Here is a 25,812-nt window from a genome sequence, read left to right on the forward strand (position 1 = left end):
CAAATCATGTGGTGAAAAATTGTGAAATGTTTATAAAGATGAGATTATAACAAAACATAACCACTGGCTTCTTCCTTATCTGGCGTTTTCACAGTCGTAGGTTGCCCTCGCGCAAGCTCGGCTTTACGCGATGGGTGCGCTGTAGTCACAGCGTTCATGCCTTGTGTCCTTGCACATTTCATAAGCGTTATCGGCTTCTGAAGACCAAAGGATAGGCGAATTATCATTCTTGAAATATTCAAAGTATTCAACTTCGATACGCGGCTGCGTAATTTTCTCAATTCCTTAACTGTGTTTCAATTCATCGATTGCTTTGATTTCTGCTCTGTTGGGCGATTCCTTGGCTCGTTATCGGATAACCTAAGAAATTATTCGCTCTGGAGGGACTCACATTTTTCTAAATGATTGAATTCCCAAGTTAAGAGTCAGCGTTTTCTCACCGTAAGTGTTTATCTTTGAACCATTCGTGGTATATAACATATTGCTCATTTAGCATTGTTGCTTATCACTTTTACATTGCTCCCGTAACGATTAAAAAACCTCATACCACTTTTTCAGTCGGTAAAAATAAGGCGGTTAGACGGGTAGATAGCACAGAAGCCGTGCTGGCTGTGCGATTTTTAGTTTCCTTGGTTCGTTTGTTTCCAATCACATGATTTTTCACATTTTTCTGCATACGTTGATACATATTATAATAACAAAATCTTCTTACTTGACTAGGCGACCTTGGCCTGTAACTGCTGCGTCGCTCACGGTCATTCTTCATGGCACAATTATTATTTCAATTGCACATGCTTTAGTTGAGTTAGCACATTTTCTATTGTTTAGTCTTGAATTTTGCTGATGTTGTAGTTGACTGTTGAACTGCTGAGACTTCATTATTTTTGCATTCTCTAATATTTTATTAGCGATTTGATTCTTTTGAAGTTCCAAGACTGATTCCAGCTACACAGACGAGGTTGGTCTTTTTAGAAATCGGGAATACGGATGTGACAGGGGTACTGGCAGCGACTTCTCGTAGTGTTGTGTTGCACGACTTGCACGGAGTTGACATGATGACGATGATTGATGTTGAAGTGACGTCACGGATTTGCTCTGCTCAATCGGGGTAGCCAATTTGATTCCATGTCAGATGAAAGCTGGCGGTGGCTGATGCTGAAGATGGTGGTGGGTGATGGAGGTTACGTCTCACATCACGTTGGCTTGGTACGTTTATCTTCGTCGTCACAAATTTGTGTCAACTTCGTCGGGATCGTCGTCGGCTCCGTCGGCTTCGTCTGCTTCTTCGACTTCGTTGGGGTCGGCAATTTGTGTCAACTTCATCGGCTTTGTAGGCTACGTTGTAATTTGTGCCATCTTTGTCCGGTTCATCTTCTTCTTCGTCACCTTCTTCGTCGGGGTCACCAATTTGTGCCATGTTGGGGGACCGTATGAATGAGACACGGGTTGAAGTTAGTCTCTGCTATATGTCTGTTTATTAACACGAACTGCGTGACTATTTATACGATATAGATTAAAGGTAAATGACGTCACAGCATCAGCACTATACGTGATAAATGTGCTGACACTGTGAACGTGATCAAGATAAGATATGAAGAGATTTAGTATTGTGCATACCGGCACACATACAATCTATTATCATGATATTCTGCAAAATCACCCTCTGGAAACGAAGTCAGACTGCTCCCAATTAAAAAATGAGCTGGCGTGAGACACTGCTCATCACCATCCAAGTCTCTCAATGGAGTTATTGGTCGACTGTTTACAATAGCTTCAATTTGAGTTAAGAGAGTATACAAATGTTCATAACAAAGTACAGTGTGTCCTAACACTCTCTTTAAATGATGCTTTACAAGTTTTACAGAGCTTTCCCATAACCCGCCCCAATGAGCTGAATGAGGAATTATAAACCGCCATTCAATACCTTCTGAAATTACATAATTTGAAACTTGTTCAAAATCGTTCTTAAACATGTTGAATAACTCATGAAGCTCATTTTTGCCCCATGAAAAGTAGTACCATTATCACTGAATATTTTAGCACATTTACCTCGTCTAGAAATGAATCTACGCAATGCATTTAGAAATTCCTTAGTAGTGAGATTCGACACTAGTTCGATATGAATAGCTTTAGTACTCAAGCACACAAAAAGGCAAATATAACCTTTAGTTATAATAGGTTTCCTTATACGAGCAACTTTGACAGACAGCGGTCCAGCAAAATCTATGCCTGTGAACAGAAAGGGTCGAGAAGGAGTAATACGACATTTGGGTAGGTCAGCCATTATTTGTGAAGCAGTTTCTGCCTTAAACCTGTAACAACGTACACACTTGTGTATGAAATGACGCACAGAATTTCGAGCGTTTAGCGGCCACACAAATCTTCGTAAACTGGACAAAGTCGTCTGCGTTCCAGCATGCAACAACCTCTCATGCTCATACCTAATCAACAAGTCAGTGACATGACAACGTGCTGGCAGTAGCAATGGAAATTTTTGATCAACAGGGATATCAGCATAACGTAAGCGACCACCCACGCGCAACATTCCTTCGCCATCTGAAAATATGTTTAAAAACTTCAAAGACTTAGAACCAGAACCAAGTTCCGAGGAAACATTACCATTAGCATTTTTTTGAAAATGAGCATGCTGCACGCATTTGATGATACAACTTGATGCTTGATTAAGCTCCTTACTTGTGAGAAATTCAGTGATTTTAGATTTAGCATTTTTCATATTGTTAATAAATCGACGTACATAAGCCATGACTCTAACCAATCGACTCCAAGACGAATATCTGTCGAATAATTCAAGAAAATCGTTTTTAGTCTCTTCAAAGGTAGGTAGTGCTACACTTGGCATGTCATTACAAGTGTCAACACCCACTGAGTCATCCTGAGAAAACACTTGAGGTGAATGAAGCCAAGGTGAGTCACTTTGAAAAAGCCAGTTAGGTCCATTAAACCATAATTTGCAATTGGAAAGATCCTGTGGTTCCAAACCACGTGAAGCCATGTCAGCAGGGTTCTCTGAAGACTTTACATGAAACCAATTGTCTTTAGGAGACAAATTTTGTATTTGGCCAACTCTATTCGATACAAAAACATCTCGTCTAGCGGGATCACTCTGTATCCAACACAGGGTAATCATGGAGTCAGTCCAATAGAATGAGTTCTCAGAACTAATATTTAAAGTCTTGGAAACAGTGCTCATAAGCTTAGCAAGCAACAGTGCAGCGCAAAGTTCTAACTTAGGCAGAGTGACAGGTTTGAGAGGAGCAACTCTTGTCTTCGCACATACTAAGTGGACTGTAGTTTTTTCAGGACAACTGCAGCGGATGTACACGACGCAGCCATACGCCTTCGTGGAGCTATCTGCGAAGCCATGAAGCTCAACCCTCTCTGCGTCAGTATTAACCATGAGACGAGGCACTGAAATGACATTCAAGCATTCAAGATTGGCACAAAAAAATTTCCATTTAGATAAAATAGCGTCAGGCACCTCAGAATCCCAGTCAACGTTTGCCTTCCAGATATCTTGCATTATCAACTTAGCATAGACTGTAACTGGAGCAATAAAACCCAAGGGATCATAGACCTTAGCAATATCAGACAAAATATTTCTTTTGGTATGACTAGTGGAAGTATATTTAGGTACCTCGACCTGAAATTTATCTAAGTTTGGCTCCCACTTCAAACCTAGCGTTTTAATACAAGAACCTTCTTTATTGTCAAAGGAAAAATGACATTTTTCAAGTTTTTCAGGAGGAAATTGCGACATTAACATTGAGCTATTAGAGTACCATTTGTGCAATTCAAACCTTCCTTTAGCTAACAACTCTTGCAACTCATTTATGGTATTTAATGCAGAAGAAAGATCATTCTCGCCATGCAAAATGTCATCAACGAAGGTACTTTGAAGTAATGCCTTAGAAGCAGATGGAAAATTATCACCTTCATCCTCAACCAATTTCACCAATGTCTGTGTAGCAAGGTAACTGGCTGATGCTGTTCCATATGTAACAGTATCCAGCTGAAGACACTGTATATCATGCGATGGATCATCTCTCCACAGGATGCGCTGAAGTGCTTGATACTGAGGTTTCACTCGAATTTGCCTGTACATTTTAGTTATATCAGACACAAAAACATAAACATAGGTACGAAATCTCAGAAGTATGGTAAACATGTCAGGTTGAACAACAGGACCCACAAGAAGTACATCATTTAAGCTCAAGCCCGTAGAAGTGGGTTGAGAACCATTGAATACAATCCTAAGCTTGGTAGTAGAGGAACTTTCCTTCAAGACAGCATGATGAGGCATGTAATATTCAATTTCATCACTTTTGTGTGGATTTATATGAACAAAGTGAGCATGGCCAAGTTTAAGAAATTCCTCAATAAATGCTTTATAGGCCTTAAAAAAGTCAGAATTATTTTGGAATTTTTTCTCCAATGACATAAGACAACGAAAAGCAACATTGTAAGAATTACCTAGTTTTGGTAGAAGTTCTTTGTTTATTGGCAAATCGACATGATACCTTCCTTCTTCATCCCTGGACACAGAATCAAGGTAGCTCTGTTTGCACCTTTTCTCCTGAAATGACAACATATTATCATTAGGCATTTCTTCTAATTGCCAAAATTTTTTAATGTCGTTATGTAGGACAGACAAATGACATTGGCTTTTTAAACCCGAAACATGTTGACCTACCACAGACAATTCACCACAAAATACCCAACCAAATTCAGTATTTATTAATGTGGGCATATTTGGACCTAGATCGATCTTGCCTTCTCGAAGACATTTTGCAAAACATGAAACACCAAGAATCATATCAATGTCCTTAGACACATTGAAATTAGGGTCAGCTAAATGCAAATGCATGAGAGACGGCAGTGCCTCTTTAGACACATTGACCATTGGTAAAGGATCAGTAATAATATCTAACACACCGAATTCTGAACAATATTTAAAATCAGAACAGTTAGAATAAACTGATAGTGCAACTTTATGCTTTATTTTACAAGTATGACCTCCCACCCCGGCCACAGTTTGACTAGCATCTTCAAAATTAACACAGTCCAATTTATTAGCAAACGCAGAACTAATATAATTCTTTTGGCTACCTATGTCCAAAAGCACAGTGCAGTCATATCGCTTAAAATCACTGTCACACACATTCACTAATGCAGTGGGCAGAAGGGACACTTGACATACAGAGGTACTGTTTTGTGTAACTATTGAAGATGTCATTACAACATTACTCGGGGAATTGATGTGAGAATCATTTGAAGTAGAGCTACGGGCAGAAGTCTCATTACATGTCTGCGAATCAAGATGTAATAAGTGATGATGCTTTTGTAAACACTTTTTACAGACAATATTGGATGTGCAATTGCTAGTACAATGTTTATCTGATAAACAAACAACACACAAATTAGTTTTGTTAACAAATGTCAGTCTGTCATTGGGACTCAATTTAATGAATTTAAAACACTTGTAAGTTGAGTGATTTTTGTTGCAATACAAACAAGAAAATAACTTACCATTTGCACTTCTGCCGCTGCCAACAGTCACATGACTAGTGCTCTTTGCCGGAGGCACGACCTTTGTAGTGCTCACTGCTTCATCACGGCATAGCATATCTAATGCTTGGCAGCGCTGCTGTATAAAGTTAAGAAATTGTTGCAAACTAGGGAAATCACTGGAATCTCTTTGCAATTCAAAATCACGCAAAGAACTGTAATCAATTTTTGTTGACAAAATATGTATGAGAATAATATCTTGCAAGTTTGAAATATTCAGTGATAATAGTGAGTTATAATACTGCATAAAATCATTTGTTAATTGCCTTAGTGTATAAGATTTACCATTGACTTTATGTAAAGACAAAATGTGTTGCAAATGATAATTAGCTATAAGAACCTTATTGTCATATCTTGATGTAATCGCAGACCATGCCTTCACGTAGTTTTCGTTCGTACATTCCAAAGTCGTAACCAAAGAGGCAGCTTCGCCGACCAAACACGACTTCAAGTAATAGAACTTCTGCACGGGACTTAAATCTTCATTTCCGTGTACCATAGTGACGTATAAATCTTTGAACGACAGCCAGTCTCCATAACTTCCACTGAACTTGGGCAACGATATCTTGGGAAGATTCGGTTTATGCTGGTGCTCTTGCGTCGATCCGGAGTCACTCGCCGATGAGTTACAATGATGCTTCAGCGCCTCACGACGTTCACGAATGTCAGTTAGTATTCTTTGACACCTTGATTCGATTTTCGATCCCTCAGCGGTCTCTGAAGTATCCATCGATTCCAAATTGAGATTGACGTCCTCCAATCTCGTAAAAAGACTGCTAATTCGTTCGGCGGCAACATCCAACATGGCGGTGGATTTTACGGTAGAAATGTCCCCCAGCTCATTTTCCACAAGTGATATGCGGCCTTTGATATATCTTCTCACATTTATCAATTTTTGCTTGTCTTGATGAGCAAAATCACTGCTGGTATCCTCGCCGGTTAGGGGCATTTTGAAAGCACGCAATAAGTGGTATGCAATGCGTTAGCGTCACCCCGGGCCGGCCGCACACACCACGAAAAAAAAAATTGCTCCAAGTACAGATTCTCAGTACAGACTCCTGCATCCAGCTCTGAAGGACCATGAACAGAGTGATGCGGCAGGTACAAAAGACACTTAACTTCAGTGATATTCTATTTATTGAGAAGATAATTTACAACCATGTGCACACTAGGGTGGTCCTTATTCCTACGAAAAAAAATTTTTTTCTTATATTTTGCGGGGCACCACGTAATTTGAATATATACCATATGAAAGTCTTTCATTATTATTTTTTTAATTTTTAAAAGACATTTAGGGGTCGCTACCAAGGTTTGAATTTTAAGTAAAAACACGAAATCTTTATTTGTTAGATTCATTTATTTTTAGCCGAAGCCAAGTAAAAATATTACAAAATTATTGTTGTTGCTATGAACTAAGATATTATGTACAATGTACATATTTGAATCAATTATTTTTAAGATATAAGAGTTTACTTGTTAGTATCTCGACGCGTCGGTACCATGGTCGGTACAGAAGACGGGTTGAGGGGAGAAGGGGACAAGAAGCGATTGTCTATTCTATCTATGCGATGTTCATTTGCACCTAAAATGTGATATAAACACTTAAATAAAACATTTATGAAACCATGATTTAAGATCTTCAAAGCTTTTTGTAAATATTTTGACAGCTGGTAGCGACCTCTAAATCTTAACCAAAAAAAAAAACAAAAAAAGCTAATTTCATATTTAGAGGTATATAATCGAATGAGAAAGTGCCCCGGGGAGAATTCAAAAGTCGAAAAATAAGGACCACCCTAGTGCACACACTTGAATGGTAGGAAAAAGAGGCCATAGAGCATACAACGCTTCTGGGTTGCCAGATATCGTTATTACATTTTTACCACTTATAATAAAATATGTTATTTACAAATTATTTACAATCGTAGTAAGAGTTAGCTAATTTATTAGGTTAATATTTATAAGTTGATGTATTCATAAATAAGTATTAATAATTATCATGCTATTGTTTCATATGTATTGACGACTTAAAGTATTGACGAATATTTAAAATAAAATTAATTGATTTGAAAAATCTGTAAAATGTTTATATACTTATGTAATAAATAAATAAATTAATTAAGTCATTCATAAACGGTTTTTTTATTTACTTCATTCAGAATTTCAGATCAAAACGCGTGCGCCTTACGTATTTGGGTCAACACCCACAAATTGCAAACCATGCAGTTTCGTAATGCGCTTTACTAAGTATATTAATTATTTCATATTTGCTTCACCGTTGTTTGGATTGACACGTTTAAACTTGAACTCTCTGGTAAGTGCATATTTAAAAATGTTAATACAATTAACTATTTTAAAACTGTTTAAATTTGTTTACTTGTACTCTCTTACTTGTGTATTTCTTTCCTTCTTGATTTCTGTACGGTTTGCAGTAGTGTTTTCATTATTATTATTTAAAATTTGGTTAAATTCTCAGATTTTTTTTCCAATGACTGTATTAATTGTACTTACTCTTTTGTGTATTACATTCCTTCTTGTTTTCTGTGCGGTGTGCATTATAGTGTTTGTTATTATTATTTTTTAAATAGTATCTCTTTTGTTACAGATAATGGCTGAATCGCAAGAAATCATATTTTCACAGTACGCTCAAGATCCTCTGGATAATTTTACTCAACAATATGAGGAAATGTTTAGTAAAATGCCGGCCAAAGTGAAGGTTGAAAAGAAAAACCGACAAAAACCTTTGAAGAAGAATGGTGTTTCGTCAAAATCATTTGTGATAACTAAAGAGCAGAGAGGGACAAAACTAATCCAAATTAAAATATTGGATTTGGCAGTGGATCAGTCGTCGAGGACGGTCTCAAACGGAGCCGACGGTGAAGAAGACGACAGTACGGTGCTCAGTGCTCAATACGTGGTGCATGATCCTGTGGATGAAATAATGGACCTCACGGAAACCTTAGTTAAGACCATTTCCAAAAGATTGTGCGGTGAATTGTATTAGTGTTTTTTTATTTAATTTTAAGACTGTTAATTATAATCTGTTATAAATAAAACTAATTGTATCTTGTACGTATTTCTATTATTTACCTAATTAGAATCAGTTGAATTTACATATGCTTGATTTAAATATTAAAGTTGGAAAATAGATGAGAAACAGAGTTAATTGTCTAAATTATTTTATATTTAAAAGGTAAAAATAAATGTGATTAATTAAATTGTCAGTACACAGTTATTTCTAATTTAATAACTGCAGTCAGTGTTATAATATTTTATTTTTATTGCATTATAGATTATATTCAGTTTAAAAAAACAACCTTTTAATTTAAATAATTTTATTAAAATTCCGATATAGTTTATAATAAATCAGTTTATTGAAATTTCATTACAACTTATTAAACATTTGATATCCATTTAGAGAACACTATTGTGTTTTTATACAATATTATACATGATGTAATTTAAATAATTTAAACTGCTACATTTTTTTCAACACACCATTTCTTTATACACATTACATTTTTTAATGCACAATATTTCTTGTGAGTAAAACAGTTAAATAATGTGGGATTATCTAAACAATAAAGTTTATAAAGAGTATTTAAATTTGGAGCGCCTAAACAAGTTACGTCTAAAACGTCATTCTGATTACATAAATTTTGCACCCATTTAATCTTTTCTTCTCCTTTTACTAAAATACATCTACCTTTTAAATAAGGTACGATAAGTCTTTGAAATTCTCTATAGTCAATATATCCTTCATTCCACCGATAGCCTCTGTTTTTCTCGATCCAGCAAACTTGCTTTTTCTCTTCAGCAGTTAATGAAGAGAACGGGTATGGAGGCTTAATCAAAAATATGTGAGTATGCTCTTGAGTAGCTATAGCAAATTCTTTTATGACAAATTCATTTCTGCTATTTTTAAATCCTTGCAGATCTACGATTATATTCATGATATTTTCTTAACGATATTACTCAAAGGTTTGTACTCGAATATACAATCGTTTAGAATCAAGCAATAAGCAGCTGTCTGATCTGGTATTTCTTGGTCTGTTTCAATTTCAACTCTTACGTCGATGGAACCTTTTAAAGTTTCGTGTTGTCTTGAACAGTCGATAACAAATAAGGGAGCTACGTCTCTGAATTCTTTCAAGCTCAACAACGGCTCTGACCGGCGTCCGTGATACGACTGTTGAAATCTCGAATACTGTTCGTATAATAAAGCAAATTTATCTTCTGAAAAACTAACATTTAGTCCTTCATACGGATAATATGATGAATTTAAAAATACTCTTACATCTCGTACGTGACAATGATCAAACTCAGCCATTGACAACACAGCACTATGTTTGCGATTGGTTTGTAAGGCAATTACAACAAATCGTGGTTTTTCTATTTGCGATGAAGTTTTTATAGACCAAGTATGTTTACGTGTTTTAGGCAGTAATGGGTATTCATACAGATCCCAATTACGAAACACTAATGGAATAGCTCGATCTTTCTCCAAGTGTTTCAATAGGTTAATCCTTTCACGGTCTGAAACTTTGATGTGTGGAACACGCCAAATAATTTTATTGATTATAATGTCATCTACAACTTCACCTGCATTTAACGTGACCGCATTAAGGTTAGTATTACTTCTCAGTAACACTAACTCGTGTTTACAGTTAATGATAAATTTTTCATAATCCTCTGCAAATCCTAATATCCTATTATTAATGGTATAGATGCAGAAAATGCTCCACCACTATCATTGTTTGTTCCTGCGGTTGACCAGCCCCAAACTCGACCACATTTTTATAAATTTTCATTTAAGGATAGGTAAGATTTCATTGTTGTAGTAATACCTGCATTCTTAATTTTGTCTATTTCCACTCCATTTAGTTCATATCTTATGTCTTGGAAGAGAAATAAGGCTGGATTATTAACGAAGTGTACATTTGATACTTTTTCTTTGGTGGTGCTGTTATACACAATTACTTTTCCTTCGATATATAAACTACTCAGAGAAGGTAGCACGTACAGGTCTTGTTGGTTGATAGGTATTCGTATTTCATCATTCTTGTTGAAACTTGTCACGTATGGTTTGTACGAATGATACTCGAAACTTTCAATGGTGTTATCGTATGATGTTTGTTGAGATATATTTAAAATGTTCATTTTATTAAACCAATTAATTTGAGAAATTCTTTATTGGTCTTGGTTAGCTTCTTTTTTAGCTGAAGCGGTCTGTCTTTGTGGAAGGTTCTTTTAGAACTGATTGGAGTATGCAATGTAGATGAATGTTTATTGAAATTAATCATTTTTTTCTGAAATGTAAATACAGCTGTACTTCTTCACCCCGTAAGTTTATCTCTTTGTTTTCAGCGTCTAACAGCCTGATATTGATGGCACTTATAGATTTTTGGTTGACAGGAAAATAAATTAAGTTTTTAGGTATTTCAATTATTCGATACCCAGGTGGTACATTAGGCACGAATTCATAAATTATATGGCTTGCTTTCCCGTTCACAAATGAACCACTGACTACATCGCATTCAATCCGCACAATGGTTGTTGATAGAATGCTCACAGGATACTTTGATTCAGTACTTATATTAGCATTTATTGTTTCCATTCCAAAACCTAAAATTTTACCAATTGATCCACTTTTATTGAAATGAACGTCTTTAGAACAATAAATATTTGTTTTCAATGTGTTATTATTGCAAGTAAGTTTTAATGTAGTTTTCTTGATGTTATTTTTTAAATAATCACAATTAATATCCTGAAGCTCGTAAGACCCTTCAGGAATTTCGATGATGTCATTTTCACCATAGTAAAACTTGTTATTTCTTTCATCTATGTTGGGAATTGAATTGAAGGTTGAAAAATATAAAAGACCACATTCGTAGTCCTCTCGAAGCTCCAAAGTCGGAGAATAATTTGTTGTTAGGGAGGCTCCTGTCGCTGTTATAGACACAGTGAAAGACATTATTATACTGACACTTTTATTAATAATTTTCATTATATAAATGTTTTTTCCAATATTTCCTTAAAAAAATTATACACAAATGACCACAGTTTATTGTACCAAAGGCTTGATGTCGTACATTATTATAGCTTATAGGTAAGTTGCGAAAATATTTAACTAATTCCAACGGTGGTTTCAAATTACCAAAACTGTCATAATATTCAACGTAATCATTTTGCTTTACAAAGGCTACCCAATGTGTACCAGGATTTTTGTTACTATCCAAATTCATGATTGCACATTCTATCTTCTTAGGTTTCACAGGTAGTGTATCTCTCATGAATACACCACGAAAGAATGGAATATCACTGGCATGTTCTAATATATCCAGGTTAGTGAGCGCACGTCTAGGTAGCCGCTTCATTAGTTTTTTGATGGATTGAGATATAAACCTGCTCCTTTTTTATGAGGTTTTATATACAGTCCTTTTCCAAGGGCCACCGCTTCCATCATTCTGTTGTGTCTTTCTGATTCTAGTAGACTCTTTTGCGCGGCTTTAGAATCATTAACAGCTTTTGCTATACCAGCTGCTCCTCCAGCAAGAGAACCCAAAGCTGATAACCCCGCAAATATAGGAATAAGAGGTAAAAGTCCTCCACATTTTGGAAGAGGAATACATCGAGGTAATCGTATTCCTTTTTTGTTACTGAAAAGTTTTTTTGCGGCTGCATAAGCAAATTTTATAGCAGAGTGATTATCTGTAGATTTAAGTTTTTTCAATTCTAATTTTATTTTCTTTATCCCTTTCTTAAATGATGTTATGCCTCGACCTGCTCTGATTTTTGCTTTCATCGCATTTTTAACAATCCATGATGCAATTTTTTCTCCCTTTCCAACATCTTTTGATTTTAGCCTTTTCTTAGCCATATTTAACAATTCTAAGTCAGCCTTATGTCGAGTACCAGAGTCTTTATTCAAATAAGCAATATCGTGGTGCATACAAGCCTCATCCAATTTGTTAATCCCTCGGTCGCCTTGAAGTAATCGTTTCTGAAGTTTAGTTCCAGGTCCACAAAATTGATACCCAGGTTAATGTAACTCGAACGGTAAATGATCTATCAATGAATTAATTATACCACTGCCTTCCTTCATTGATTATCATAAAGTGAGTTATAAGGAAATTTATGTGTTATTTATAGGTATACCTACACCACACATTCACTCTTGTCAACCCAACTGTTTTCCTTATCACTTAAGCCCAACCATTTAACAAAAAGTTTGTTTCCTTTCTTTTTTATAACTTTCTCGATAAGATAAAGGTCAGGCAGTTTAGTTTTTTGTAATTCATATCCGTAAAAAGAACCAAGAATAATCTGATTGTGTTTATCTTCAATTTGATACGTTTGAGGATTTGTTTGTTTGATTTTTATGATACGAAAAATTTCGGTAGACCAATTAGGTGTATAACCCTTATAAAAATCTCCTTTGAATTTACTTATACGAACAAAGTCACCAACTTGAAAATTTGATCGTTTACGCGTTTGTGGCTTTTGGCTTTTAATAATATTAGATCTAACAACCATCTCATTGGAATCATTAATATTTATAGGTTTGAATTTTGTAACCCGATGCGAAGTGTTATTGTACTGCTGTACAACTGCATCTAAATTATTTTTAAACCATTGATAATGACCGCATAAACTAAATACTTTGTAGAGATGAGATTTTATCGTTCTTATTACTCGTTCCACAATTGCAGCCTTTTTAATTGAGTATGTTGAATAATGATTTATGTTATAACTTTTTGTTAACTGTTTAAAATAATCGTTATAAAACTCTGTACCTAGATCGGTTTGCAAATGTCTAGGCTTTCGTGTTGATTCAATTAATATACTATGCATTGCAGTCGTAACACTTTGTTTGGATTTGGACTTTAACGGTCTAACCCATACATATTTTGAAAAAGCATCAATTACAACTAAAACATATTTATATCCTTTATTAAATGATGAGTATTTCTGAAAATCCATAAGGTCCGCTTGCCATAAATCATCTATCCCTTTAATAATCGTATGTCGACGGATGAAATTCCTTCTTGCTGCTTTGTGTAGCTCGTTGACTATATCTTGTTTACTCATTTTTGATAGATTTTGCTGCAATCATCCGATCGATTTCTTCTTTTGTGTAATAAAATGTAGTTAAATTATTAGTAGTTAATTTTTCCAAATTATTAAGATACTTTTTGATATTACTTTGAATGGTTTTCAATTCATTTTTTAAATCTTGAACACATTTCGCACCCTTCCTGGAATAAGTACGCAAGTGAAAAATGCCAACTTTTCAGGAGCGTAAAAAAACTGTCCTAAAAATGTATTACCATTATTAAAAATATGTGTTATACATCAAAAGATAGCTTAAAATGTCTGTGAGGGGCCTATGTATTTATATTTAAAATACACTTAATAGGTTTTGAGAAAAACTTAAAAAAGAGCGTTGCGTACTTATTCCGCGAAACATAACACTTGTTGTTGTAATTATGAATATTGCATTGTTGACATGTAAAGGAATACATGCTGTTTGGTATTATTGCAGATAACCACTTATTGGCGTTCAGATTTAGTCGTGCATTCAACGTGTAAGTGTAGTTTACGTAGTTTTTCCTCGAACTATTCGTATTGAAATAAATTCGTAAAAAGGATAACGTACTTTTACCTTGTGAAAAATTACATTACTTATGGTAGTATTTAAAATTATAGCTTTATTCAAAATCAAAAAGTTACAATATTTTTGCATAACTATATTATAATTTTCGGAAATTGCATTTTTAGGGAGAGACGAGCTATCAAAAGGACTAATGCCCGTTTTCACCATCAATCTCTAATTTGTAAGTGACCTCTATGGTGATACATAACAGGAATTTTGTTTTTATAGGGGTCACTTAAAAATTTGGGATTAATGGTGAAAACGGGCATAAAACTCATTTATTTTTGCAAGTAGGCTTTTATAAAGCACTTTTATAGTTTTACACTCCCCAGTATTAACCCAACCACTGCTTCAGGACATTTTTTTTTACGGAAGCGGTAGATAGATATTTTGTAAAGTTACCATTTAAAACAGAAAATCCACAATCACCATTTGCAGACACCAAACCAAGGAATGAACTGCCGTTTGCAGTATTTGCGGACCAATACGACCTAAAACCTTTAAGAGCAGACTAATACTTTAAAGACAATCAACGCACCTGTAAGTCACCGAGGAGCGGGTGTCTATGGGCGGCGGGTAAACACTTACCATCAGGTGATTCGTCTGCTCGTTTGCCTCCTTTCCCTTAAAAAACCCAGAAACATAACCACTCACAGGTCCGTTCAATTAGAAAGGAAGTTACAGAAATCACTAGAACTGAAAAAAGATTAACGAACACACAGATTTTTTTTAATAAAAGAACCTACCTGAAAAAAAAAAAGAAACAAGACTGACAGTATACTTACCTCATCATGCGGTCGTCTGGAATAATACGGAGACAACTCGCGCACGATTATATTTGATGCTTCGTGTTAAGGTTCGATTTATATTTCACTGAATATATAATATAAGAAAGAAATATAAGCTAGTGCTAAAGTAGTTTTATGAACCTTGATGGAACAGTCCAAGCATTGGGTATTGAATGGAATTTGAGCACAGATTTCAATACAATGTGAATATACCACAAATTGCAAAACCAACCATGAAACGTAACATTTTATCTGATACATCTGATCAAACTTTTTGATCCCCTTGGCTGGAGCTTAGCGTCGTTAAGTACAGTCATGGCTAAGATTCTAATGGAAATAGAATAGAAAGTATTTATTTGTTTCAAAAAAAAACTTTGGCTGATAAAAAACTAGTAAGGATGGAAAGATAAGTAACTCATTAGAAAAAGATTGGATTAAGATACGGCAGGATTTGATTCACATTGACAAAATACAGATATAGGTTGGTATACTATCTATAGATAGAGAGAAAAAATACATCATCATCATTTCAGCCACAGGACGTCCACTGCTGAACATAGGCCTCCCCCAATGACTCACACATCGCGCGGTTGGAAGCACATAGTACACAGAACTGACGGCCGATGGGGCAGGCAAGGATATGGAGCGGACACCACGTACCGGAAAACGCAGCGTTAGGACATCGATCCACAAGGTGGTCCGACGACCTGATAAAGGTAGCGGGAAGGCGTTGGATGCAGGCCGAGTAAAAATACAATACGATTAATTTAGCGATGCCTCTGTGAGTGCAATAAACTGCAGCCGTTCACTATCAACTAGATGAAGGATTTAAAACGAAATTAATTGTTAAAAACTCAAGTGCTCTCTTAAAAGTATTTTTTTTACCACGTCTTGAGCTATGTGGTGCTTTGAGTAAACTGGATGAAGCAAATGAGAAGAAGTAATGTGAAGAATACCAACCTCACAGATGTTCGAACACTGAAATCTATTGTTGCAAACCGCGTCGTGGAGAAAGTCGAAAACGTTTATAATAATTAATACTATAATTCATAAGAAAGCTGATACAGCTCCACATTTTGGATTATCAAGGCGAAACCATTGGCGAGAAAATACGTGCACAGATGTTTCAATTGTGCTAATTTGAATGCTACTGCCAAAGTACAAATAATGGTAGATTTACCAGAACAGCAAGTATCTCAATCTAGACAATTCATGAACAAGGGAGACGATTTTGAAGGACCCTTTTAAATTTTGATGTCCAAGGGAACAAAACTATAGAAGCCTATAATATAGTGATATTTATTGTCTGCATGACTACAAAAGCTACCCACATTGAACTCGTTGGTGACATCACTTCCAAATCCTATAAGGTTCACACTCGATCAACCGGCGTGCAGCGATGGCGAACAATGCATTTAGGTCTGGTCGCCATCGCTGCACGCCAGCTGATCGCGCTGTGATCGCGTTGGTTTGGCCGAACCCTTAGTCTAATCGTCATCACTGCACGCCGGCTGATCGCTTGAGATTGCGTTGGTTTGGGTGAACCTATAAAGAAAGAAAGAACAGTTTTTATTTGGTCCAAAACTTATAGGTGCTTTTATACGCTTTGTTGAAGAGTGGCCGGACCTGTGAAGCAACCAGGATAGGAACTTTGTCTGAGCCAGGAGTTTCATAAGGCCTGGAAATAAATGCAATTTACTGGACAAATAGCGTCAACACTAGGATAGGCACTACATTCCAGTGGCAAGTACAATCTGTGGAGGTCTGCGGAAGGTTGGCGTCCGGTCGATCAAGTACCACCTGAAAAGAATACAGTCAGTATTCGCTCATCGTACATACGAAAAGATGGCAACAGTTTTGTATCAGTTTCTTCCATTTTTAAACGTCTGACCATTACGAGTATGTCCTTTTGATTACAATAATCCTTAAAATACATATAAACTTGTGTCATTCTATAATTGGGGACACACCGATTGTTGCTTACTGCTCCAAAAGACGTATAGATACATACCTTGTCACGCTGGCAATACACGCATAAGCTAATAAATGAACTCATGCGGCTCTGGAAAGATGAAAATTTATCACGATAACTACGATAACGATTCACTGAAGAGAGAGACAGAATTTAAAATGGATCTTGTACTCATAAAGACCGATAATTACCACGTGGTAAGTAATCATTGGGACGAATTTTTGATAAACACACAGGATCTGATAGTCTTATAAGGGTACTAGCTTTCCGCCCGCGGCTTCGCCCGCGTGGAATTTTGTCTGTCACAGAAAAACTTTATCGCGCGCGTCCCTGTTTCAAAAACCGGGATAAAAACTATCCTATGTTCTTTCCCGGGACTCAAACTATCTCTATGCCAAATTTCATCAAAATCGGTTGCGAGGTTTAAGCGGGAAAGCGTAACAGACAGACAGACAGACAGAGTTACTTTCGCATTTATAATATTAGTTGGGATTTAGTGCAAAAAGTAGTGGATTGGATACTTAAATGACTGAAACTAAGTCAATTTGTGCTTTGTTAATGACTTAATTACATCTAAATAAATGTATCAATATCGGTAAAAAATACAACATCGCCGAAAGTTTCGCAAGATATTAGCAACTAGACTTGCACAAAGATATCTACGTAGAAAATAACGTATCAATTGTTATATATTATACCTAATGCGAATAAAAGCTTCGTGGAAGAAATAGGCATCTAGACTTGCACAAAATTACCAGCATAATGTGCACAAAAGTTTCGTGGAAAAACTACGCAACTGAACTTGCACCACGATACCCACCAAATAATATCCTAAAATAAGTATGCAACAATAGATACGCGAAAATGTTTTTTAAAGTCTTCGTGGAAGATGTATGTAAATATTAATATGCTATTATTCATACGGAACTTTATTAAACAATTAAATGCAAATATATTTACTTCGTTTTTGTTATGGAGATTTAGATATTTTAATGTTGCAATATTTTACATATTTGTACATAATTTCTTCATTTTTAAGAGAAAAAAAATGAAAAAAATTGACAATATGTATTACCTCCTTCTTGATTTTTTAGTGCAATAAAAAAAATATCGCACAAGTGGACTTGCATACTTCTTCCAGGGGGGGTGCGATTTATCCACATACTCTTTATTTACTGCCTCGTCATCTTTTTCCGGAGTTGGTAATCCATTTAATCTCGATGACTTTAAATCAAAGTTTCCTGCATCTGACCTTACTAATGTGTCATCAGTAATGTTAGTAAACTCTGATAGTCGTAAACGCTTATGAACGTGATGACCAAATTTATCTATATTCATTGCCGTCTGGTCGGCTTCTGTAGTATGATGGTACTGCCAAACCCTCCTGTTGGAAGCTTTATATATTTTATGTCTTTTATGATACCAGCTTCATGCAATTCTTCTATTATTGCATAAATTTCATTTTGTACTCCAGTGTTACCAGCTGCCCATGATCCAAATAGTAATTTTAACCTTTCCACTAATTCATTTGGATCATCCCAATAAACCAAATCAGTATCCTTCTTAACTTCTTTCAAAATATCGATGCCTTCACCTCGTGGGAGACTTTCTACACTACTCGTGTGACTTCTAGAGAACTTAAACAAAGGTTTGATCACGTTCATATATTTAAATCCTTTGTTACTGTTTATTGGTTTTGATGGATCGCAGTTACGTTTGTGTGCATTGGTATCTATAAGTAGTAATCTATAATTTTGTAAATCCTCATTTGTAATAATTTTTAAATCTGGGGTCTTTTTGTACAATAATTCTTTTAAGCCAGGAGTTTTTTTTAGGCTACGGTATCCAATTTTCAAAATGCGGTCATCATCATAAACACGCGTGTTGCCGAGCATCAATTTTCCCTTTACATTTCTAATACCATAAGGTACATCGCTCATCACTTCAGATGACACCGACCATGATAAAGAATCGTTATTGATACTTGGTGAAGATTGAAGAGATTTAAATGAGTTTTCATGGACATCGTTATCCACCGAGGGCGATGTAGTCAGGGTTTTGTTAGATGTTTTGCAATCATCTATATTATCTAAATTGTCTTCATCATCATCATCATCAGGTTCTTCATAATCTTGAGCAGAAGTATTCGATGCTTCACTTTCACTGTATTTAGTTCTTTTAACTTCGGTATTTAAGTTTTTCTCCAATTCATCATTTTTAAGATGTTTATTACCAGTTTGGTTTGTTAACAGTTTCAGTGGGTTAACGATAGGTTTAAATATCGTGTCCAACGCCATATCATTTGAATTTTTTACATCTTTAATCATTTCAACCTTTCTTTTTACAGCTGCTGCAGATTTTACTATTTGTTCCTTAAGGTTTCGTTCCATTATTAAGATTTCCACTCTGGTTGACTTCTCTAATGAAACTGAATGGTTAGTAACTTAACATCTATACTTATAAAAAGTTTAATCCAATACTATGAATGTATCAAACTTCATTCGATAACAGCCTTTGTTTCGTTCACAATCCTTATTGATAACCACATAACTGTAAGGTTTACTCCATACAGTTGAACACATTTCACGAAACTGTGACCATGACATGTCAGACCCAACATGTTCATCATAAACGTGTCTTAGATTTATATTAGGGCACTATTTAAGTTGTGAGCCTCGACAACATAACGTGTTGTTATACGACATCTGATACTTTTAATGAAAAGTTTGACATTTTTGACTACAACCTTATTCAAAACTTTTTATCATTTGAGCACGTTTTGTATTATTAACATTTAATTGAAAATTATCTTGACTACAAAAACATGGAATTGACTTGAGGAAATTTTCGCGCGAAGATTTATTATGACTTTCGACGTGGTTAATCAATACAAAACTGAAGCGGTCAGCTAAATTTCACTCCTGGTGATAAAGATCTATCCTTTACCATTGTAAAACGCTAGTTTAAGAAGTATAATATTGTATGTCATTGGCTCACTAGTGAACTTTGCGAAAGTCGTCCAAAATGACTAATAGTGGCGGAAAACATTGATGTTGTCAGAAAAATGGAAGAAAAACCTCGTCATGTGATATATCGTAGGATTGAGATAATCCTAGGCATTAATTCCACTAGCAGTAATAAAATATTGTGTGACCATATTATGGTTAATACGTTTTTTTTTCGCTGGATGTCACAAAATTTTTCAAACGCTCAATAGGACGCTTGTGTCGTTTAGTCCTTGGAAATGTTTGATAAATACATTTAAAAAGCTTTAAAAGCCGTTTTTAAAATTGTGACAGTTGACGAATTAAGGATCTATGCATAATGATCCTGAAAATAAACAGCTATCGACTATGGAGGTGTTTTAAGATGAACCAATTCCAACAAAAGTCCCATGCGCTCGGAACACTTTGAAATTTACGGTCGCCTATTTTTCCGAAATATCCGATTATATAACAGAAAGATCACTAGAGAAATTTAGAATGGTTAATTCTTAATAAGGTGCCTCAAGCTGAGTGGAAAAAATGCTATGAAAAGTGTTTCGGACACATTAAAAAGTACATAAATCATGAAAGACAATACCAATAAACGCAATCAATATCATTTTAATAATAAACTACTTTGTTTTCATAGTTAGGCTCACAACTTAAATAGTGTCCCACGTATCATCTTGCTTAAACAATATAATAAGATTAGCATTGTCCCTTACGAGTTGCTTAGGTATTTTAGTATAAGTTTGATTCATATAAAAACAATCAATGTTTTTATGCCGACCCATAGCGAAATAATCACGTATATTGTTTTGGTTTTCACAAGCAACATCGTCAAATATGATAATTGAGTCAGGCAACGCTTCGTGAGGACTTAAAATTTCACTATTATGATTATACTTGTTATAAGATGTGCCTGCAACCTTCTCCAATACTTTTTCTAAAAATACGTACTTAGGTTGGTATAAAGACTTTGAGTACACATAGAGGTTACGAAAACGCGGTCCATCCTTATGTAACAATAAACTGATAACCAAATTAGTCTTCCCACAGTTTGATGGACCACACACAATACAGCGTATAGTATTTGGCAGTAAATTCCCGTGACGCTTAGCCTCGTTCGATGCTACAGGACAGATGCATTCTAATTTAAGTGTTTCCTTTTGTTTCAGAAATTTCATAGCAGAATTTTTAACTTGACTGTCGTGATCGGTGGATTTTAAGGAACTGATGACAATATACTCACGCCGATGGTTTAAAGATGTAGTTCGAAAAATGATCATAGTATTATGTACCGTACATTATTTATACTGAAAGCATGGTGTGCCTACGTACGTTCACGTTATTGAGCGATCTTTCGGATGATATTATGTATTTCTCCATTGCTAACCATCGAATGTGAGATATTGGGCATTCTAACGAACGAGTGAGGTCACCTCTGTGACCGAACGAATGTGAGTTAGAATGCCCAATATCTCACTACTAATATAAACATTAATTTTACTTCACCGTGTCTATTTTCCGACACTACACCTTTTAAAACTGTTTGTCCAATTTTAAATTATCGCAACACTGAAGTTTATTAATAGGTACTTTAGAGATGGTACGATTATACAAACACCACTAGATTAAAGTTTACCAATCGTAAATACAATAAATGCTTCTTAAAATTAAGTTTTTATTTATTTTACTTTGCTTATACAACCCTGACGCTTGAGCTGTGAGGTAGATCAATTCTGAACACAAAAAAATTGCGCTCTTGTGAGCGTAGTAGTAAGGTGCGATTTCGAATGCACCATGTGCGTTGGATATTTTGCATTATTATTATTACCGTTAAAATGTCGGCATCTGATCCTACACAAAGGAGTGCAATTTCTGTTGCTACTATTATGTATTCTGTGTAGATACGTAAACATGGTTTACTGTTACGGGAGGGCATGTGGAAACGCATCTGAAGTCGCATCGGTAAGTACCTAGCTCTAAACTTAAAGGACATTCCTTTTTAATGTAGGAAGTGAATAATCTGATAATTTTGTGTAGAAAATACTCCCGCCGTCGCGGTAGGTAGTGGCGGAAAGCGCTCCAATACACTCACACACACATAGGAAACAGCAAACTAATTTAAAACGAACTTTAACTTTAGTTAGTCAAAGAAAAATACCTATTTACACTTAGCTGAACCATTTAAGAACCTAGTAAGGGACATGTTTTCAGATTTTCGTTTTTTATCATAAAGCTACATTATATTAAGGTACCTACCGAATACAAAGACAGAAATTGCGATCAAACAACTAGAAGCCTAAAAGGCAAGGTACTCCAAACCTAGTAACCTCACCACAAACCCAATTTGACCATTTTAAAAAACCAGTAAGTAACATAAACCATTTCGAAACCTAGTAAGTGCATGAACATACTAGGTTTTATAATGGTCAATGTGTCTTACTGGGAAATGAAAATACGTGTCCACCCACCTCCCGACCATCACAAACCTAGTATCACTGGCAACACACACTGGTCAAAGACTTTTGTCTTGAGACACTGCGGTATTTCGGACGTGATAATATCGCGAAGCTTCCCGAACGCTGTGCAGCCGAGTTGGATTCGACGATTGACCTCTTTCTCGAAGTTGGACCTACCTAACTGGACTGTTTGTCCCAGGTATACATAATTGTCAACAACTTCGAGTATAGTGTCTCCAACCTTCAGAGGAGTGGGTACAACACGGGCATTTGACATGATTTTTGTCTTGTCCATGTTCATTTTAAGACCCACTTGTTGAGAGGCTCTACTGAGGCCATCGAGCATTGTGCTTAGATCCTCCACGGTCTCAGCCATGACTACGATATCTTCCTCGAAACGAAGGTGGGTGATATACTCGCCGTTGATATTTATGCCGAATCTGCTCCAGTCCAGAAGCTTGAAAACATCTTCCAGGGGTTTTGGAGTTGGCTGGGCGCTGGGTGGAGCGTAGACTTCATCAGTCGAAGCCTCTCGAGCTTGGGTCTGATATTCAATGTGCCTCTTACCATTCGGTGATCACTTCCTGTTTTGACCGAGTTGATCACAGAGACATCAATTTTTCTTTTTCATCAATCAACAGACTTTTTCGTCGACAAGATGAAGTCGATCTCATTTTTTATAGCGCCATTGGGATGCAGCCATGTCCACTTTCGCTGTTTTGGACGCTAACCTAGACCCAAAAAAAGGATGAGATAGTTAAAAAACTTGTTCCTTTGATATCAGAATCAAGAAGAAGTTTCTGGTAAATTTGCCTATCAATGATAGATCATCAGATCTTTAGGTCAGCAAGTTACTCGTACTTCTGGGAATTAATTCGTAATAATTATGTACCTATTTCTTTTGATTAAAAGTTATTTTTTTTAATAAAATTATCGTTGTTTCCTTTACACCAAACTTATAATAAGTTTGAAATGGACCCAATCCCCAATAACCATTTTAAAACCTAGGAAGTACGCTCATACCAGGTTTTGACTCTGGTTTTTACGAAGTAAAAAAAAAAAGAAAACCATTTGAGTGTTAGTAAGGGCCATAAAACTTGCTATTTAAAAGTTAATTTATTTATTTATTGTAAAATATACAGGGTGTTGATTTTAATACTCGCCAAATTTATTTAGGTGATATATTATGACTTACATAAACGCATTATCCACCAAAAAATAAATTACAAACGAAAGTGGAATTTCTAGCGAATATTTTCCGTGCAACATCAACTGTACTATGGCTCGCAATAATGCAATACGTTTACTGTTGGTAAATGAAAACGCAATCGATTAGTTTCTTAAGGTTGGCTTTATTGTTTACTTTAACGTTTCATGTTGGCAGCACTTTTTTCTCTCTCTAGCCATCTTTCTTCCTGTAGTTGAAGTCTCGAATATAATACGTTTGTTAATATTTCCGTGTTTCAATGGTTTTCCCCGAAATATCAACATGGTAGCAGAGCGTAGTTGATGGAAACCATTGAAAAATAACAAAATAAGGAAATTCCGAACACGGCGTATTCTGATACGTTTTTTCACCGCCGTACATCAATTGTTTTTTCAACGTAACGGTCTGCTCGGTGCTGAATTCACAATAATCACGAAGAAAATGTCCAATCCGGGCCACAATCCGTTTCATATAGACAGACTTGTCGGAAGAGACAATTATGCGAGTTGGAAATTCGCAGTGGAAGCATATTTTCGTCTTGAAGATTTGTGGAGTTGTGTTGAAGGAACCAATACTGACGCCAAGAGGGAAATCAAGGCGAAATCGAAGCTTATTTTACTGCTAGATCCTATCAATTACGTACATGTACAGAGTGCAACTACATGTAAAGAAGTCTGGGACAGTTTGCAGCAGGCTTTCGATGACAGTGGATTATACAGAAAAGTCGCCTTGCTGAGAGACCTCATCACAACTACATTGGACAGTTCTCGTAATGTGGATGATTATGTGAATAAGATAATTTCGACTGCACACAAGCTCAGGAACATAAAATTCGACATTAATGATGAATGGCTTGGAACGCTGATGCTGGCTGGCCTACCTGAAGCTTATAAGCCAATGATCATGGGATTGGAGAGCTCCGGGATCACGATCAGCGCAGATTCCATCAAGACAAAACTCCTGCAGGAAGTTCAATGCTCAGATAGCACAGCATTCTTCACAAGGAAGACAGCCGTTCACAGGAATGACAGCACAGGAAAGATGTACACACAAAAAGGACCCCGTTGCTACAACTGTAACAAGCATGGTCATTTTGCCAGGAACTGCCGTGCTCCGAAGAAGAAGATTACTGAAAAGGTTGATGAAAATAAAGGCTTTGTTGCAGCATTTTCAGCATGTTCACAGACTATGAATCCGGACCTGTGGTATGTGGACTCAGGTGCCTCAATGCACATGACCAACAAACGAGAATGGATGTATGATGTCACAAGTCCACCGATACCCACCATAACTGTGGCCAGTAACACACCGCTACCTGTAGAAAGTATGGGAAAGGTCAATTTATTTATAAATGGTAATGAACAAAGTAAGATTCAGGTAAGGGATGTCCTTTACATACCTAAACTTGCTGCAAATCTCCTTTCAGTAAGTGTCATGGTAAACAATGGTTGTAAAGTAAATTTTAGTAAAGAAGGTTGTGATATTTATGATAAAAACGATAATCTCATCTGCTCAGCCACACTAGTGAATAAATTGTAACAGTTGAACACTCACAGAGAGGTATTTCCTAACTTATGTTCAGATAATTTAAATGATGTTGTCCTATGGCACAGGCGCATGGGACACCTGAATTTTTCAGATCTCAACAAGTTACCGGAGTGTGCAGAGGGAGTAGATGCATTTCCCAACAAGAGTAAAGCTTCACTGACATGTACCACCTGCCTCGAAGGTAAACAATGCAGATTGCCTTTCAACAACATCGGCTCCAGAGCTTCACGCCCGCTGCAACTTATCCATACTGACTTGTGTGGACCGATGGAACATACATCACTGGGAGGTATGAAGTATTTCATTACCTTTATAGATGATTACACTAGAAAGGTTCATGTTTATTTTTTGACTAACAAATTGAATATATTGGAAGTTTTTAAGGATTATAAAAGTAAAGTTGAGAATGAACTTGATTCCAAAATTAAATCTGTTCGATCAGATAATGGTAAGGAGTACTGTGGCAAAGAATTTGACAGTTTTCTGAGTAAACATGGGATTGAACAACAAACAAGTGCACCATACTCACCCCAGCAGAACGGGCTAGCTGAAAGAATGAATAGGACATTAGTAGAAAGAGCTAGGTGTATGTTGTTCGATGCTCATTTG

The 25,812-nt window shown here is 36.0% G+C and overlaps 1 long non-coding RNA gene across 1 annotated transcript; it reads right to left on the minus strand.

Moving 5' to 3' along the window:
- Positions 1-5,546: 5,546 nt before the first annotated feature.
- LOC135087397 (uncharacterized) lies at positions 5,547-6,088 on the minus strand. The gene is made up of 2 exons (XR_010260792.1): positions 5,927-6,088; positions 5,547-5,665 (listed from the first exon to the last, which is right to left on the minus strand). It is a non-coding gene; the product is annotated as an uncharacterized LOC135087397 (long non-coding RNA).
- Between the last annotated feature and the right edge of the window lie 19,724 nt (positions 6,089-25,812).

The sequence above is a fragment of the Ostrinia nubilalis genome (genome assembly GCF_963855985.1).
Source record: "Ostrinia nubilalis chromosome W unlocalized genomic scaffold, ilOstNubi1.1 SUPER_W_unloc_3, whole genome shotgun sequence".
In the NCBI taxonomy this organism is placed as follows: domain Eukaryota; kingdom Metazoa; phylum Arthropoda; class Insecta; order Lepidoptera; family Crambidae; genus Ostrinia; species Ostrinia nubilalis.